This window comes from Etheostoma spectabile, chromosome 16 (assembly GCF_008692095.1).
Source record: "Etheostoma spectabile isolate EspeVRDwgs_2016 chromosome 16, UIUC_Espe_1.0, whole genome shotgun sequence".
Classification (NCBI taxonomy): domain Eukaryota; kingdom Metazoa; phylum Chordata; class Actinopteri; order Perciformes; family Percidae; genus Etheostoma; species Etheostoma spectabile.
Window position 1 is genome coordinate 12,016,809 of NC_045748.1, and position 17,696 is coordinate 12,034,504.

Here is a 17,696-nt window from a genome sequence, read left to right on the forward strand (position 1 = left end):
TTGCTGCAGCTCCTCTTTTCACCCTGTGTGTTGAGCTCTCGGTTTTAGATACCAAGCGAGCCGTCTCACTTCTGTTCCATCTTTGTTGGGAGTGGCACATGTGCAGTACCTAGGTAAGGACTACTAGCCAGTCAGAAGCAGAGTATAAGGACGTGCTACGCTAGCAGCTAGGTAAGCATTGTAACGTGTTACAAAGTAACACACGTTTGTCATGGAAGTAAAGGCTGGACGACAACAGAGCTGTTTGGAGCAGTTTGTGAACAGTGTTTACTGTTGGAGATGGCAAGTCCCTTTGTGGTGGACTTTTGGCTTTTTCACTTTGTAAACCTATAACATGCACACATAAAAAAAGTAAAACAACAAAGGAAAGGGAAAAAGACAAAAAAACATAATATGAACACTTTAAGCGTTTCTAGCATTCACAGCAGGCAACATTCCAGAGGGAGGGCGCAAACCCAGCCCCCTGTATTTTCATCTCACATGCCAGTTAGTTTTGGTATTGCCAGGGGGATCTAAGTCTAGCACTAACTGATTATTGTGTATACCTGTGTGATTACTAATCTACATCATTAACTAGACCACAATTTTCACTTACTGTATTTTCACTCTTTAACATCTCAGCAGTGTTATAGACTGTCTATTTATGTATATTGTGTTATCACCATATCACTTTCACATATCCATCAACTCACTTACACCTCACTTTGCGCCGGCATTGTAACGCCTACTTAATCTGTACTTTATGTAGCCTATAGTATTCTACATTCTTGTATTGTATTGTATGTGAAACTATATGTTGTCTTTCACGCTTATGCTTTTCTTGGCCAGGTCGCTGTTGCAAATGAGAACCTGTTCTCAACGGCCAACCTGGTTAAATAAAGGTTAAATAGAAAAATAAAAATAAAAAGTCACACTGTACAACACCCATGATAAACCAGACAAAATGCCGTGCAACTACAATTTATTTGGATACAAGCGTTGCCTTTTGGAAGATGGATGAGATATTGAACAGCGGTGTCCGCGTTGCACACAGCAGAGCCGAGAGGTAGCCTATGTGTGTTACAACATGCAGCACATGTACCAAACTTGGCACAATACAGAGAGGCTTATAAACAGCCCCTGGCGCAAGCAGATGACAAATCAAGCCGCCTACACATGGTCCGCGGCAAAACTGCAAGGTAGGGCGCAGGGCCGAGAGGCGGATCAAGTGCAACAAAACCTTTGTGAGTGAAAAGCCAGTTCCTACTTATCAATACTTACCTGTTCAACAGGCATAAACATGTAGAAAGCGATATCTGGTAAATAAGCATGCCGCTTCTCTCTCATCGGCTGTTTTACACAAACACAGCGTGCTACTCTGCAAACAGGGAATTTTTACAAACAAAACGAAAGCGGTTTGTAGTATAACTGTTTATCTTAGTTTGCCACAAATCTTGAAATTTGAACAAAGTCTTGTAAATTTAGCTGCTTGTGTAAACAAAACCATCCTCTCCGCTGGAGCAGTGAATCCATGGATGGATTAAGAGACCACAACAAATTTACATGGCTAAGTAATATGCACGTGAATGACGTCATTGTCATATTTGCGTTCTTCGTTCTTCATAAATTTCAGTCAGTATTTTGATGTCAAATATGATTTATTTTATTGACAATAGCTCAGGGAAATGTCCAGCTCCTGAGCACTCTTTGGAAGTTGCATGCTTTGCGTTATGATGACACCTAAGGTTGTTTTCTTTTACAAGAGCGATGGTTTCATTGCAATGAGGCAGACAGGTTAAGCGTTACTGAAAGTAGAGCTGAGATATGAGTGATGTGATACTAGATATCGTCTTAGATTTTTGGATATTTTAATATCGTAATATGGTATAAGTGTTGTCTTTTCCTGGGTTTAAAGGCTGCATTACAGTAAAGTGATGTCCTTTTCTGAATTTACCAGACTGTTGTAACTGTTCTATTATTTGCCTTTACCCACTTAGTCATTATATCAACATTACCGATGATTAATTGTCAAAAATCTGATTGTGTAAATATTTTGTGAAAGCCCCAACAGTCAACACTACAATATTGTTGCGGCATCAAGGTATTGCGTCAAAAATATTAGATTTTCTCCATAACGCCCAGCCCTAACCGAAAGTCGGCAAAAAGAATGCGTAGCAGTCCCTTCTTCAATTAATCTGCGGTTTTCCATGTCAACTTTGTGCTTCAGGCTCTCTGACAGTGGTATATTTAGCTAGCAGGCCTTTCTTCCTGCAAACATTTATCACCAATCAGGACACTGCATACTACAACGACGTTTATGTAATGTAAGACTTTAACCATCACACCTCAGTGGACTGCCCCCTAATATGAGATCATTGCTGGTGGGGGTATGGCGGTGCAGGAGGTCAGAGAGGTAGGGAAGGGGGCAAGGTTATTGAGAGATTTGTAGATAATGAGGAGGATTTTGAATTGGATTCTGTGTTGGAGGGGGAGCCAGTGGAGGTCTTGGAGGACTGGAGTGATTTGGTCTGAGTGATTGAGTAGATGGGTGGTGAAGTTTTGGATATATTGTAGCTTTTTGAGGAATTTGGTGGGCGTGCCGCACAGAATGCTGTCGTCCAGTCGTAAAGTGATGAAAGCATTGATGAGTGTTTCAGCGGCTAAGAAGTAAAGGCAGGGACGAAAGCGGGCAATGATTTTGAGATGGAAGAATGCAGATTTGGTGATGTGGTGCTCAAAAGAGAGGGCTTTGGTCGACTATCACCCCGAGACTGTGGATTTGTGTGGATGCTGGAAGACACAAACCATCAATGCAGAGAGAGACGTTTAGGCAGGATTTGATGACGGTGATGATGAGGATTTGGTCATGACCATTTGGCTACCAGGATGCCCCAGTGACTATGATTTTAAGTAGGGTTAGTACATTAATAATGCAACAGCTCATGTAGCATCTGTTTTTAATGAAAGCACAATACCCTATTAATCATGTGCTAGATTGATATGTATTCGATACATGTAAATAATTAAGACAAATACTGTAGCTGTTGCTGTTATGACATCTTAATTCCTTCAGATATATAAAGTTTTCATAAAAGCACCATTGCAATGCATTTTCTTTTGTGTTTAGGAAGAGTGCGTCTGTCTCTCTCTGTGGGTGTGTGGGTGTGTGTGTGTATACAAACCAGAGCCTGTGTGTACAGTTTGTTTGCATGAGTCTGTGTGAATGTGTGTCACCTACAAACACCCAGGTGGTATATGTGTCTTCATCTGTGTTGTGACAGCTCTCCAGCCCGGTTTTGGCAGGCGGGAGATTTCCTCAGCACTCCAGATAATCAAAGAGTAAACATGCTGAAGCAAAAGTGGGTTACCTGGATGTCAAACTGACAAAAAAGTCTCCCATTTTCTGTCCCCAAAACCACTTCTCAATAAGGTTTTGCTTACACTTATATTAGAGGGGGAAACAAACTCAAATGCTGCACACATTTGCATATACCTTTCATATTCAGTACTTAAAATAATTCACTCGCAGACCTTTTCCGACACCAAAGAAATGAGGAGTGTAAACTAAAAATATGACAAATAAGATGTAGAGTCATGTATATAAGTGCAGAGAGCAGGGATAATCCTAAAAGATCCACTCAAACTTGTGACTTGACTTTATCATAACTTAATATGACTGGGCCTTAATGATGGACAGTACCAATTTAAATAGAAACAGATTTATTACAAAAAGTTATGTCTTGTTAAGTGACAGTTTTGCTTTAATGTTTTGTTAGCTAGAAATATTTTCCTTAAGCTCTGCGACTTCTTTGTAGATGTAGATTTGTAGATGTATCTAGATCCAGAGCAGAATATGCTGATCAGTCATTAAATTTATAATCCTTGATATTTTCATGAAATCAGGCCTCACTTGATATCACTTCAGCAATAGTCAGGGCTTTAAATTGACACCTTCCAATCCGCCAAGGAACATTTAAAGTTACTAGCCAATTTGGCCGGAGATGAATAAAGCTAAGTGTCGGTTTCATTGGGCAGGCTGCAGAAACCATGTGACAAGTCAGTGTTCCCTGATTGGTCAGTTCTCTGCTAAGTTGTTTGGGCAGTTTTGTGTGTTTTTGGCTTGGAAAGGTAATCATTATCTGGCAACACTGCTTGTAGCACTTATGCTACAGCATAGCCTACGGCCATTCAAGTCAATGCTTAATAATCCACCAGCTGCTACCCAGAAGCATGCGTGAACTGGCTCTCCGCTCCGCTAAAGATACGCGCCAGGTCTAGCCGAAGGCCGTTTGGACAGCCAGGCAGGAAGTGAAACAAAGACTAGCCAGTCAATTTACCATAACACCCCGCCCCATTACTGCATACGTCTCCTCTACAACACCACGGACTACGAGAGATTCATCTTGGAGGTTGAAAAACACGCTCCCGGTTTGGTATGTTGATGGCAGAGGACCGAACGCAGCACAGACACGTCCAGTGGAGAATTGGAGTAAGTCGTGAAGCTACATGCCTAGCGTGCGTGGTATCGATTACCCTAAGAAAAACAGATAGTTAGAAAAAACGTGGCTAGTGGAAAATTGGACTTACTGGTAAAAATCTAGTAGCCATGTTGTCTGGTGATCAGAAAAGTTAATTTGGATCCCTAGCTCTAGTCAATGCGTTTACATTCTGTAATTTCCTCTACATAACAGTTCTGATTGTAAGTGGCGGAGTCCGACATTTGGTCAGACTTCTGCAGTCTTAGAATCAAGATTTAAAAAACTTTATTTTCTATTACATGGTAAAAGATTGACTTAGGTTAGGGGCTCACACTAAACATAAAAACATAGTAGGGAGTTGGGTTGGTGACCGGAGGGTTGCTGGTTCAAGTCCCTGTACAGACCAAAGTACAGAGTGTGGATTGGTAGCTGGAGAGATTCCACTTGATCTCCTGGGCACTGCCAGGTGCTCTTGAGCAAGGCACCACACCCCCCACATATGTGCATAAATAGGTCCTGAGCATGTGTGTGTGTATTTCAGGCGTGTGTGTAGTGATTCCTAACAAAACAGAGTGTAAATTGTAATTTCCCTACTGGGGATAAATAAACAGTGCAAATTATAAATTACTGACTGTGATTGTTCATCTACAAAACACAACATCTTTGCATTTTTTGACAGCAGATCCATTAGTAGGGGGTGATAGAACAAGAAGGAGAAGCTAAAGAGAGCTGTCAGATGAAAGGTTTCTGAAGACACCTCCAACTTCTCAGCAAGCTAACCAACTTCTATTACTGTACTATGCTGTTGTGTGGAAAACGACTTGTGCTGTGCACTGCATAAAATCAGATCCCGGTTGCTCATGGCATGATGGAAAACAGCCAATTATTGACTGAATTCTTTAATAAAAGATTGATTTCTGGGACCTGGGGTATGAAACCTTATCTCCCGTTACCACCAGAACAAAGGGTTGCCACTAAATCATTTTTCAAGAAACAATTCACTCATGCAACAATTCTTCTGTGCAGATGCTTTGGAAAATATCACCACACTCTGCTTGCTATAGCATAAAATACTCTTGATGAAGGTCCAGAGGGACCAAAAGTTAGATTTCTTTAATAAATGATGATGCTATAGCAAGAGCAGAGTACAGGATTTTCCTCTTTTCCAAGTTTGTCCCTGAATCAACTGGGACTGAATCTCGAGGATTATAACCAGCCCATGCCATTAACTTTTTTGCTCATCAGCCACTGTGGCTATTGGTTTTCCAAAAGCTACTAGCCACTCAGCATATTCACTTGCTGCTATTTTGTGGAAAATTAAGTTTTATTTGAATAAAGTTGACTATGGTTTGCTACAATAAACTTGAAGGACCAGATTTACAACCCTCATAAAATATAACACTGCAGTCATCAAATATGCAGCTCTGATGATATGTGTATAGATCCTTTTTGTATGAAAACATGCAACCGAATAAGTCACAGACATAAAAGAGTAGCTTATTATGCATAAGCTAGGTGGTGCAGGGGTGTAGAAGATTAGTTGAAAGTAGTTTGGAAAAGTGATTTGGAACACTCACGTGTCACTAAGCAGCCGGCACGCGGCCTCGGTGACAGGAAGCAGAACGCACAGAATGAGTGTCCTGAGGTGTGCTCTCTCTGTATAAGATATAGGTTTGTAGAGTCTATGACCTCTATATACGCAACTTTTGCCTCGGCTTGCCCTGTCGCGTGCACGCTCTGAACGGAGCTCTGGGGAATATTTTAAGGAATCGCAGGGACTTGCTGGTCTGGTGTGACATCCGGGCCACCCTACTCCGGACGTGGGCTGCCCCTGCACACTGGGTCACAGCTGTGTTCCTGTGCCTGAGCAGTGATTGACACGCAGATAGACACCCTCCCTTGCCCTGATTGGTGCATCTGAACAGGGAGCTGTGGTTTTTTGCAAATAGCACTACAGGCTGTAGGGGGAGCCAGAGCAGCTGGATATTTTTTTAATTATTATTACCTGCTTCATGTAGTTCTACTCAGACATAGGCTCAGTTTCAGCAAATATTACAAAAAGTCAGTTTTATTAGTCTTACCTACTGCACCTTTAATCGCACGTTTTTTCATACAGGAATATTGCTGCTCAAAAGAGACATCTGGAAACTTATTTACCCAAAATAAACCCGATATTAAACTATTATCAACAATAAAATTACTTTACTAGTCCTCTACAGCCCGACATGCAAATGAGTTAAATCATGTGCATCTCTGGAGGAGAGTGAGTGTAATATCTGGGATCCTCCAGACTACTTGATGATTTGATATTTTTTTCCGCTTAGTTTGTCCTTATTGCATGAACAATCAAGTTGGTTTTGAGTAATGATGCAGATATGGAGTGCCTTCATTAACATGCTATATGCAGCACCAATATTACCTCATTTATCAGCGTTCATTCTCTGGTTTTCCTGTGGTGTCGTTTAGAAAGCAAGCCTCTGTCGACTGACAGTGATAGCAGACAAAAGAAGATAATTGCTTACTTACTCTTTCCCATATAGCCTTTGATCCATTTTGTCTTTTCTGACAGTGAAGAGACAGCGACATAATTAAAGGCATTGTGTGGCATATACAATCTCGGCAGGGATCACACAGGCAACCTGACAGCTCACTCTAATGCAAGTTCTTTTTAAGGGGGCTCAATAAATAAGTAAAAACCTAGAAAACAATCTTCTCTCACTCTTTTTCTTCCCACTTCTTCTTGAGGGCGTTAACAGAGACTGCAAATAGGAGTGGGACTTTAGTATTGAAAGATTTTATAAATAAATTACCGCTGTGGGGCCATATGCGAGAGAAGGTTTAGGGCACCAACTTCATCTTAAACAATGCTGTTTTGTCATCTTATTAAATGTTTGGCTGAGTAAAAATGAGATTTAATAAAAAAAAGTTAATATCCTGCAAATGACTAAGCGCAGCTTCTGTATTAATATCATTAATCATCTGTCATTATGTACAAGGTTGATTATGGAGGGAGCTTTTTTCCTTTTTCTTGTCATTGGATTCATGTTTCGATTTTAGAGAATGTCCAAATTGTAGAGTGGGTATAGCACCACAACTAAGTAGCTTATTTTCTAGAAGACTTTTACCTCAAGTTTGATGGGGAGCACTTTGTTGACAGCACGAATGGTTGTTGACACAGAGTGGTTTGCCAAAAACTGTCCGTAAATAAAGAAGGTGCATGACTTGGCTGTGTACCAGCAAGACAAACTGCTGATGTTGTTACACATCAGTAAAGTGTTACTTCCCCACTGAGACTCAGCAGCCTTTGGACAAAACAATGCAGATTTACTTACAATGCATTGGATACAACATCATCCCACAAATGAGATAACTTGTCAACGACACCTTTAAATTGCCTCATTTATTTGGTTTCTAAATGGCCTCATTTAAAGAACACATTTCTTTGTGCTTAAGAAATGGTAAATAAACATGAAATGTGTCTCTTAATCCTTAATACAGCAGGACTGAATGGAAAATTTTATATTACTCACTATCATTAAGCCATACTGTAATAGCCCACTGCTGACTATTTGTGTTGCATTATCAATGTAAGGTTTAAAGAAGAAGCTTCAGAGGGTACACTTGATAAATCAAATTCATAGCCTGCTTTTATAGTTGGCATTGTCCAGAGCACTACATTTATGTGTTACAGGGGCACTCTGCCATTTTTACAAATCAAGATCAGTTTAGCCATAATGAGGAGCGCCACTTAGACTGTGAATACAGTTGCAAAATTCTGTCTGTGCTTTTGGAGGGTTTTTCTAAAGTCTGAACAAGACTACAGCCATGCTAGAAGCCTTTGTGGGGCTTTACTAATGCCAACATGCTCTCAATGTTAGTGTAAAGATGCTAAGAGCAGGTACTGTATAAGGTTGACTATGTTCACCATCTTGGTTAAGCATGCCACAATTTGCTAATTAGCAGTAAACATGAAGTACAGCTGAGACTGATGGGGATGCCATCAGTTCTGCTGGTATTTGGTCACAAACTAAAGTAGTAGAAAAATGTAAATCTTGACCCAGACGGTCAAATTATCCATTAAACAAATTTGACTTACATTTTCTTCTTATTTTTTTTTATTTTCAACTAAAAGAAAAACACAGTTCAACCTAGTGATGGCATTAGAGAAAGGTCCTGGCTCACCAGGGGCAGCTGCATTCATCCTCTGGGTACTATGAATGTTTTCACAAAATGTTTAATGTCAATCCATCCAATAGTTGTTAAGTATTTAACGTTAAGAAAAAAAAGAGTCTGTATGGATTAGTGCAGGATGTACAAAAAATTGGTTGTTTTTCTTTGTCATCAACTCAATCCATTCCTTAAAACAGCATGAGCTAGTCCAGTGTCTTAATATTATTCTACACCCTGTTTTTGTGGCCAGACGGACCCATAATCTTTTCAGTTCATTCAAAACTACATTGCCCGTTAGAAGACCCAGAACACATAAAGCTGGCGACATGGTTTAATGATGAGTAACCACACCTTCCCAGAGGTGCTCATTTTTCTCACAGAAATACAACATGTGTACAAGGGTACCAACTTCTTTGTCACATTTCCAGCAGGTGTTGCTGTCCTTTAGTTTAAGTTTGGTTAATTTACTTGGTGTCCAGTAACTCCTGTTTAACAGTTTATACGGAGTGAGTTGAGTTTGAGCTTCGCGTGAGCAGATCTGCCAACAGGCAACCAGCTTTTTCCATCTGTCACCTGTAATTTTTTCACCCACATCTATTTCCCAACACATTCTCAAACCTTCCAAACTAGGTACTGTATATGGATGTCTTGAAAAAGACCATGGAACTTGGAGGCTCCACCTCTTTTCTGCCAAAATACCTGGAACAGCTCCTTGGCCTTAGATGGCGGGCCAAGATTCTTTTTTACTATTGGTTAGAATACAATGCCTGATCTATAGACATTTCCAAAAGTCATGTTGACTAAGGTCATAGTCACTTTTAATTTCATCAAATGGTCTGATTTAGTCTAATTTGGCCAATTTTTCCCCACAGGACAGTTTTTTTTTCTATCAATAGTTTTTTATTAAACCAGACAGAGGCTTTAGGGGTAAGATATGGACTAGCCTTAGTTATTTGATGGGTCTTTGTCAATGTTTCTTTGGCAAAACACAACACTGGATTATTAACAGGCGCGGGTCTACCCAATTGAGTCAGGAACGCTTCCAAAGAAGTCGGGGCTACTAATTCTTCTTCAATCCCTACCCAGGCTGGCACTGTCAAGAGAATTATTCATCTCATATAGCTGAGAAAGTGAGAATGCATCCAAAATACCAGTCCATTTTGGATTGTGCAAGCCCCCTGTCGGTTAAAGCTTATTATTATTTTTTTTTTATGTGCTTTGATTTTTTAAGTCTCTCACAACTTTATGGAAGTGCAATACTAAATTACTTGATATGTATAGTGCTGCAAAATGAATTCTCCGTTTTATTTTTTACAACTTAGCCTGTGTGGTCTGTGCCATCCAACTGAAAGCCTTTAAGTCAAAACATTATTCAAAATGAATTGTGCTGTATAAGAACATCATTGTTCCACCTCTGATTGCACCACATTATATTCCACAGTTTGACTTCCATCTTTAGAGATTAAGAGCTGTCTGTGGTTTCAAGTTCAGCTTTCAGGCTTCATAAAAACCTTGAACATTTTCATAGGCTTATCTATCACTTAAAAACCTTTCTACTATAGATCTATAGTGTATATATATATATATTCGCCAAATCACTCTTACTCATTCAGCTTCACTTTCCTTTTTCCCTCTGGAGAATTAAAATGACCCAGTCAAATAGATGGTCCAGATAATCCTCCACTAGCCAGTAACGACTCCCTCATGGTATTATTCCTGAAAATAAGATGATATTGAAAAAAAAAGACAAAAAAAAAAATCAATTACACTACACTACACTAGCTTTGGAGCTAAAGAAAATGGAGGTTAGCTAAAAGCTCACCAGGAAAGCAGCCAGTGGTCCCCTGACATATAATTCATGACAATCAAACACCTGTACAGTGCTTTTCCATGTCTGGAAGCATCCTCGCATATATCAAAAGGGAACAATCTCTAATGGCCCCTGAAAAATGCAAGAAAGTGAGTAACTTTATCCAGCACCTCTTCTCTCACCAAGCACTATTCTGTCACCTTGTCTCTGATTTTCTTTAGTGAGCAGAGGCAAGTGGTTCAAAACGCAGAATTGGAGCCCAGGCTGCCCTCTATTTTAGGTACTGTATGTCCCAGTGGAAGTCTTCAAACATTCCTTTAAACTGCCCCAGTAATGGAATATGAGTGGGTGGCGAATATGTGATCCAAAAAGCTCTGCAGTAAATGGAATGTGATCAAGATAACATGAATAATAAACAAGGGAAGGACACTAAGGAAATGGCTGCATTCAAATCCGATTGAATATATAGTCTGTTGCTATCTAAAAAGCTCATCCAGTGACAGGATATGGTTTCTGATAAGCAAAGCAGATAAAAGTCGCTGCAAAACATTACTAATGAACAATTTATCATTTTACTTCTTAATAACTTAGACTGGTGTACTGTACAGGGGATTCCTAATGTATCTTTAAACAGAAAAACAACAAGACTTGAAATCTTTTAAGGCTGAACACCCTCTTTTGGCATGCTTAAATAGACATGCAGTATGTCAACATAATAATATCTTTGCTGTTGTCACACAAATAATGCTTTACTTCAATTAACCAAGCAAATGAGCAAATGAGCAAGTGCGCGGGGCATGCTCAGCACCTTGTGGCATATCCTCCTGCAGTGTCCTAGATTCCACCTTACGTAACCTGATTATTTGTGCACACTGTACAAGTAGTCAACAAACAAAAAAAAGAAGGAAAAGAAGGTACATTCATTTCTCAGTGGCTCAGATATTGCAGGCTACCTATGCATTGTAAAGGTTTGCTATCTCAGCAACAACGTGTGAAGTTCAAGAAAGAGAATGCTGAGTAAAGCGAGCTAAAAGACATTAGCTGCCATAAGGGGAGGGGTAAAGTGAGGGGTGGGGGGGGGCTGGTTGGAGGATAACGTCTGCCACAAAGCCTGAGACAGACGCCCATTTCTCTCCTCATTAGAAACCCTATTGGCCTTTAATTAACAGGTTAAGACGGCTATAAATCGGCTGCTAGAGCCCACCATCAGAGGCAATAACCCCTCAATTAGAAGACCTGACAGCCTGGAGCTTCAACCTCTCGGTCAAAACCACCACCTCTCACTCTCTGGACAACCTCCATGTGTGTCTGTCTGTGTGTGTGTGTGTGTGTGTGATTGTGTGTGTGTGTGTGTGTAGCTGTAAGAATGTGAAGAAGAATGTTGCAGGAGCAGAGATGTATGTGCACTTCTGAATAAATCAATGCTCAAGCAATTTTTGAATGATGTTGCTTGGGTCCAGACCTTTGAATCTGCTCACTCAACTGAGTTGACTGATTCGTCTGGCATCATGACACAAAACAGCAGTTTCTCGGTTGAAAAAGCAATCGATCCATTGAACGCCATGGGAGACTTATGAACAGCCAATCGGCGCCATGGGCGGGACTAACAGCAATGTCAAGCCGTTCCAATTTTTTCCAGTTCCAGTTCTTTTTCCTTTACCACTAATTAAACCCCGCCAAAACCAGTATGTTGGTATGGTTACAAATCAGTGTCAACTTAAAATGACGTTAGATTCAGGCGTATACGTTGGTCTGCCGTGACTGGTTAAGGGAAAATTGTGTGGCCCGCCACCACAGAAAAAGGTTAGAGTGGAGCAAATGTCAGACTGAAGATGCAAACAGAGTTCAATAAGTTGACAATTCTGTCTGATATCAGGCAATCAATAATGTAATGTAAGCTTGATGGCAATGTAACGCCTAATTCAGAATTCGGAAATGCAATTAATTTGTAAAGGAAGCATCGACAAAGTAGTTAAATAAGGTTGTGGCCATGCAGGTGGCACAGCTTTTTTTGGTTCCGCAGTATATTTTGTTACTATTTTATCTGCTAATGGATTGGATGAGACATGTTGTGAGGAAGCTGAGCATATCTATAAGGGATGGTGATTAAATGTGGCAGTAGCTATCTACAGGAAAATGGAAGCCTGTGATGTTCACGACAACTAAAATGAATATTGAATTGATTGTCCCAGATGATCTACCTAATTGGAACCTGGAGGGCAACAGTGGCATGCACAATAACAGTAAAGTCACAGGAGTTCAAGGTGTGGCTGTCACGCCATCTTAAAAACATGAGAGAGAGGTCCACGGTGTGTTGACCTGTGTGGTTCCTATTTATGCAGCTTGTCGATTATGTGTGTGTGATTCTGTGCATATGCATGTGCGCCAATGCATAATGTGCAGACAAACAGGAGAGGTGAAGATTAACTGTGACCAAATTTATTGAGCAGAGTGAGTGAAGCAGAATGTCTCTCTGTGCTCCTGCATGGAAGTCAGCAAAAGTGTGCACACTTTGTCTGAACACGTTTCTCCAATAATGAATGTATTCACCAAATACCCAGGATTATGGCTAATCCTGAACATCGACTGATCCCACAATGCAATGTGAGCGGGCTAAATGTCAAAGAATTATCATTTGAATTAAAATGTGAGTCATGGACACGTTCTTTTTTTTAATGAATGTGATGAATGAATCACAAAGATTATTTTGTGACATTTGTGCACCTGTACATTAGACCGTACAGGGGCAGGAAAGATGAAAAGAGCGAGTGACATGTAACACAGAATGGCTGGCCTCGGGATCAATATCACTTTGCCTCTGCTATACATAAACATCAGACCACAGCTTAATCCTCAGGCTTTATTAGAATTTATCAAACCTAGTCAAACACACAGTTAACCACCTCTGCCTCATATGACAGCAATTAGAATATTCATTAGAAAAAAATCTCTTCAGCCTAATCGATGGTCTTTGAGCCAAAGGGATCTCTGTTGACATCGGAGTCGAAATCCATTGGAAACAAAGGATCCTATTGCATGAGCTATGCGACTTCTCCAACCCCAGCATGAATCAATAGACCAGCCCCTCTGGTGGATTTTGCTGCTTGTTAGCAGGCCTGGAACAGCTGTCTTACCCTTTGTCTTGGATGTTCTACCCCCAATTTTTTTTGCAGCCCACTTTCAGGTTCATTGTGTGCTTATCAGTGCAGTGTGCTCAGGTGACTGAACACTGCCCCACATCCACTTAGGCTTTTCAATCTCACTGTGACATGGTCAAATCAGGAGAGTGCACAAGATTGAATCGATGCCTGGCCAGTTGACTGCTTGACGCAGCATTCTCTTCCAGACCATTTCCCTGGCTACGCCATCTATCACTCACAGCGCAGTCCTCTATTGTCTACATTCTCTTCTTCTGGCATAATGGGATCACACTGTCCGCAACAACGCCTGGTCTCAGGAGACATGACAAACTCCCAATTATGAAGTTCATAATATCTGTGTACCATGTAATTCCTTTGCTGAAGATGGTGGATGAATGACAAACAGAGGTGACACAGCAACACAGTCTGTGCTGAGAAAAAAAAAATCTAATTTACTGTTTGCCTCAGAGGTCAGCCCAACAGACCAGGTCCGAACATCCATCAGATAAATCGGCTTTAGGGTGCCGTGAAATCCACTAACCAACTGCACCTTCTGCCTGCTGTCCTGCCAGTTACGTGACTTACTGTAAATGTGCCACAGTAGAAATCGACAGAACATACAGTAAACTGTTTGAATTTCTCTTGAAGTTTAAGCCTTTGAAAAATTAAACATGGTGGCATGCAATACGGATGGATACATGCATGTCGCAAGCCTGGGGGAATATCAAACCTTGCAAACTGTAGTTAGGTATGAATGATTGATTGTTTTCATAGATCACCAACATTTACATTTTACACTGACATTCACTTTTATGTTCTCTCTGCTTTGTGTGCTGTTTTACACCTACAGGTGCCAGCGACTTGCACCCCTTTAACAAGCATCCTCGTTTCATTGATGTCCAAGTAAAAACACCCAAAAGAGGCAGAGCTGCTTCTTGGAAAAGATATGAGACTCCTATAGCTCAGATTGCCTGCGAGCACTACACTCTTGTTGCGTGGCAGAATAATGGTCAAAGCTGGGGCTAAATGGTTGAGGAAAATGCTGTTGTTTAGCTGTTTCTTTCTAATGGCAATGAACTGAACAGCTGCTTAAAGGCATGCTCTTGAAATCCTGAAATCAGCAAAAGGAGAATGCTAAGGTTTTTTTTTTTTAAAGACTACCAACATTATTTTAAAAATGTCTTAGAGACCTACAATATGGCAGTGTTTTGAATTCATGATAGATGAGCAGATTTTTCCACACAGTGTGTAATGTTCCTTCTCTGAGCAGTCTACACACACACAGTGTTTATTTCATTTATGTTGCAAAAGCCTGTAGGAAACTATGCTTTTTTAATGTATATCTACAGTATAACACGGTTTCAAATAAAGAAAGAAAAAAGTTGCATCTCCTGCAAACGTGGTGATTGCCAATAACAGAAGGACAGCATCTTCCCAGAACCATTACCTTTATTCTGCAGACCCCTCACCAACAACCTGTGGACATCACCCACAGTACTTTTCGTTATTATTTTTTTTAACATACACTGTCTGGTCCTACTTGGACACGTCATCACCAGGTGTTTTGGGTCTTTAATCAACAGACACCGTCACTCGGGCAACTCTGTCGGGGTTGATCAGTCCCCGGTCTGTGTCCAAGTGGCGTGCTACTACACGGATCCCGCCTCCGGATCCACAACCAACCTGAGGCTTTTTCGGGCAGCCTCATAGATGTTCTTTAGTGCTCCTGCACTCCTCCGCATACTTGGCTCTCTTACGCTCATTTTCCTCCTCCTATCGGTCTTCCCAAGGTACAGTAATCTCCACTATGACTACCTGCCTGGTCTACTCCAATGTTATCACCACGTCTGGGCGGAGTGAAGTGGCTGTGATGTGATTCGGTAACTCGGGCTGCCTTCCCAGGTCTAATTGGCGGTGCCAGTCTCTTGCATTGGCGAGGAGCCCACCTGGGGAGCCTGGTTGCTGTCTTCTCTCCAGCTCTGACAAAGGAGATAGTATGCTTGGAAGGATGCAGATTCTTACTGCTCTGAATCGCTGTGGTGATTGTATCTGCCAGAGCCCTGAGGACCTGACCATGGCGTCAGCGATACCACGCATCCCCCAAAGTCTTTGGATAGAAACTGAGGATATGCTCCAGTGTTCTAGTATGCTACTCCTTTGGCACAGCTGTCATACTGGAGAGTCTACCAAGCCCCAGCGGTGTAGGTTGGATGGGCTAGGTAGAAGCTCGTCAGTTTGGTAAATTGATGAGGATCTTGATGCGCAGTGGTTCAGAGATCACAAGAGCTCCACAGCTCGGCCCAGGTGATCTTGCACTTCTTGACCTTCTACCACCTAGTCCAGGCCTTGCTTTTGCATACCGACCATCTTGGTCAGGCAATCTTCCTTCACCTCTGCCCGCACCAACTGATTCTTTTCCCTCCCTCTTGCTTTGTCATAGCGTGGCTTGGGAAAACTGCCCAGACCTGCACGTCCAATTGCCACGTTGGCAACTAAGACTCCATACCTCAGCCATGCCTCCGCTCTGTCCACCGCTCCCTGTGCCTGACACTTCCTTCCCATCTTAACGCATTTTCCAGCTGAGGAGACTTTGGCATCAGAGGAATCTTGGTACATTAAGACCTCCTTGCCACGTGTGACCTTAAACTCTTCGGACAAGCAGCTGATGGGAAGCTTCAGCTTGGTGGACTGACCATAGTTGGCGATGTTACTTAGGGACCGTGGGTGCCATAACCACCTCCTGAGAAAGTGATTCATGGTCCTCTCCAGCGCTTCTACCATTGTCACGGGTACCTAGTATACGAGAAGGGGCCAAAGAAGCCTCGGCAGGATTCCGTGCTGGTACATCCAGGTTTTGTACTTTACTGGGAGCCCCGACTTGTCAATTGCCAGGAGCCATTTTGTCCTAATTCATACTAATTACAACCACAAAGAATCTCCACTTATATTCAAGCTCTGACATATTGTTTATGAGAGGTTGTGTATGTGTTCAACCATATTAAGGCATAATCTCTCCAGAGTTAAAGTCAGAGATACACACCACTTCCAACTTTCTGCAGTCCTCATTAACAAAAAAACAACATCTGGTAACGTCACACACACACACACACACACACACACACACACACACACACACACACACACCACAGCACCCACACACACACACACACACACACACACACACACACACGTCATTAATGGGGCCCCTTCACAAAAGCAAACCAAGCGAGAACCTGTCACACGTCCATGTTTCCACACTCTCCTCAAACACAGCAATTAGGAGCGCTGAGCTGAGTGTCACTTTAGCTGCCTCATTGACCTTTCTCTGGCTCTGCTGGTGCGCCTGCTTGTACTGCTCTGCAATATCTTCATTACTTCAACCTGACCATGAAGGGCTTCCCTGTACTGATGCACAACTGATGTCCTCCTCTGTTGCATGCAGTGCAAGACACTAACAAACAATCCCCATCTGTAGCAAGGTGTTTGTTTGTGTGGTATGTTGCCTGGAGACATACGAATTGTAGAAATATCTAGCAAATCCAGCTTTTACTTCTTGGTAGCTAGCCTTGTTCAGCCCACAGAGATCCTTAACTACAGTCCATTTGTCTGGCTCCAATGTATCACAGTTTGATACACTCCCCAACGCGCAGGGGACAAGTGTTTTAGGTCAGTTTCATACTTATAGGTCGGTTTGTTTGTTCACAAGCAAGGGGAATTTAAATTTGATTTTTAGTTTGTTGTGTTCACACTGACTTTTTAATACACAAACCAGCAGGAGTACACTGGAAGCTAATTGGATGGACAGGTGGCTCATTGATTGGACAGTTTTGGCGCCTGTCATTCTGCATCATCATCATCGCTACATGGACCCATGAGTGGAAAACATCTTTTAGTGTCTGAGAACACTTTACTGCACATACTGTGTTTTATTTATCTTCTCTGGTGTCACAGAGAGCTCACAAAGAAATAACTAATGATAAAGATGAATAATCCTGACTGCAGTTGGACTTCATATGCTATATCATAATATCTTCTGTGGTGTCAAAACAAGCACAAAAATAAATATTATATATCATATTATGGCAAAGAGGCATCTGGTACTATAATATAACGGGGGGG

The 17,696-nt window shown here is 41.5% G+C and overlaps 1 protein-coding gene and 1 long non-coding RNA gene across 2 annotated transcripts in view; both read right to left on the reverse strand.

Annotated features, from left to right (window-relative positions):
• Positions 1-4,399, reverse strand: part of LOC116704237 (uncharacterized) — an 11,801-nt gene extending 7,402 nt beyond the window's left edge. The window contains exons 1-2 of the long non-coding RNA XR_004335627.1: positions 4,345-4,399; positions 1,409-1,415 (exon numbers count right to left, since the gene is read on the reverse strand). This is a non-coding gene — a long non-coding RNA (uncharacterized LOC116704237). The remainder of the gene's footprint in view (positions 1-1,408; positions 1,416-4,344) is intronic.
• Positions 1-17,696, reverse strand: part of LOC116704220 (netrin receptor UNC5D) — a 202,641-nt gene that overhangs the window by 85,160 nt on the left and 99,785 nt on the right. The gene's annotated exons all lie outside the window — the stretch shown is intronic.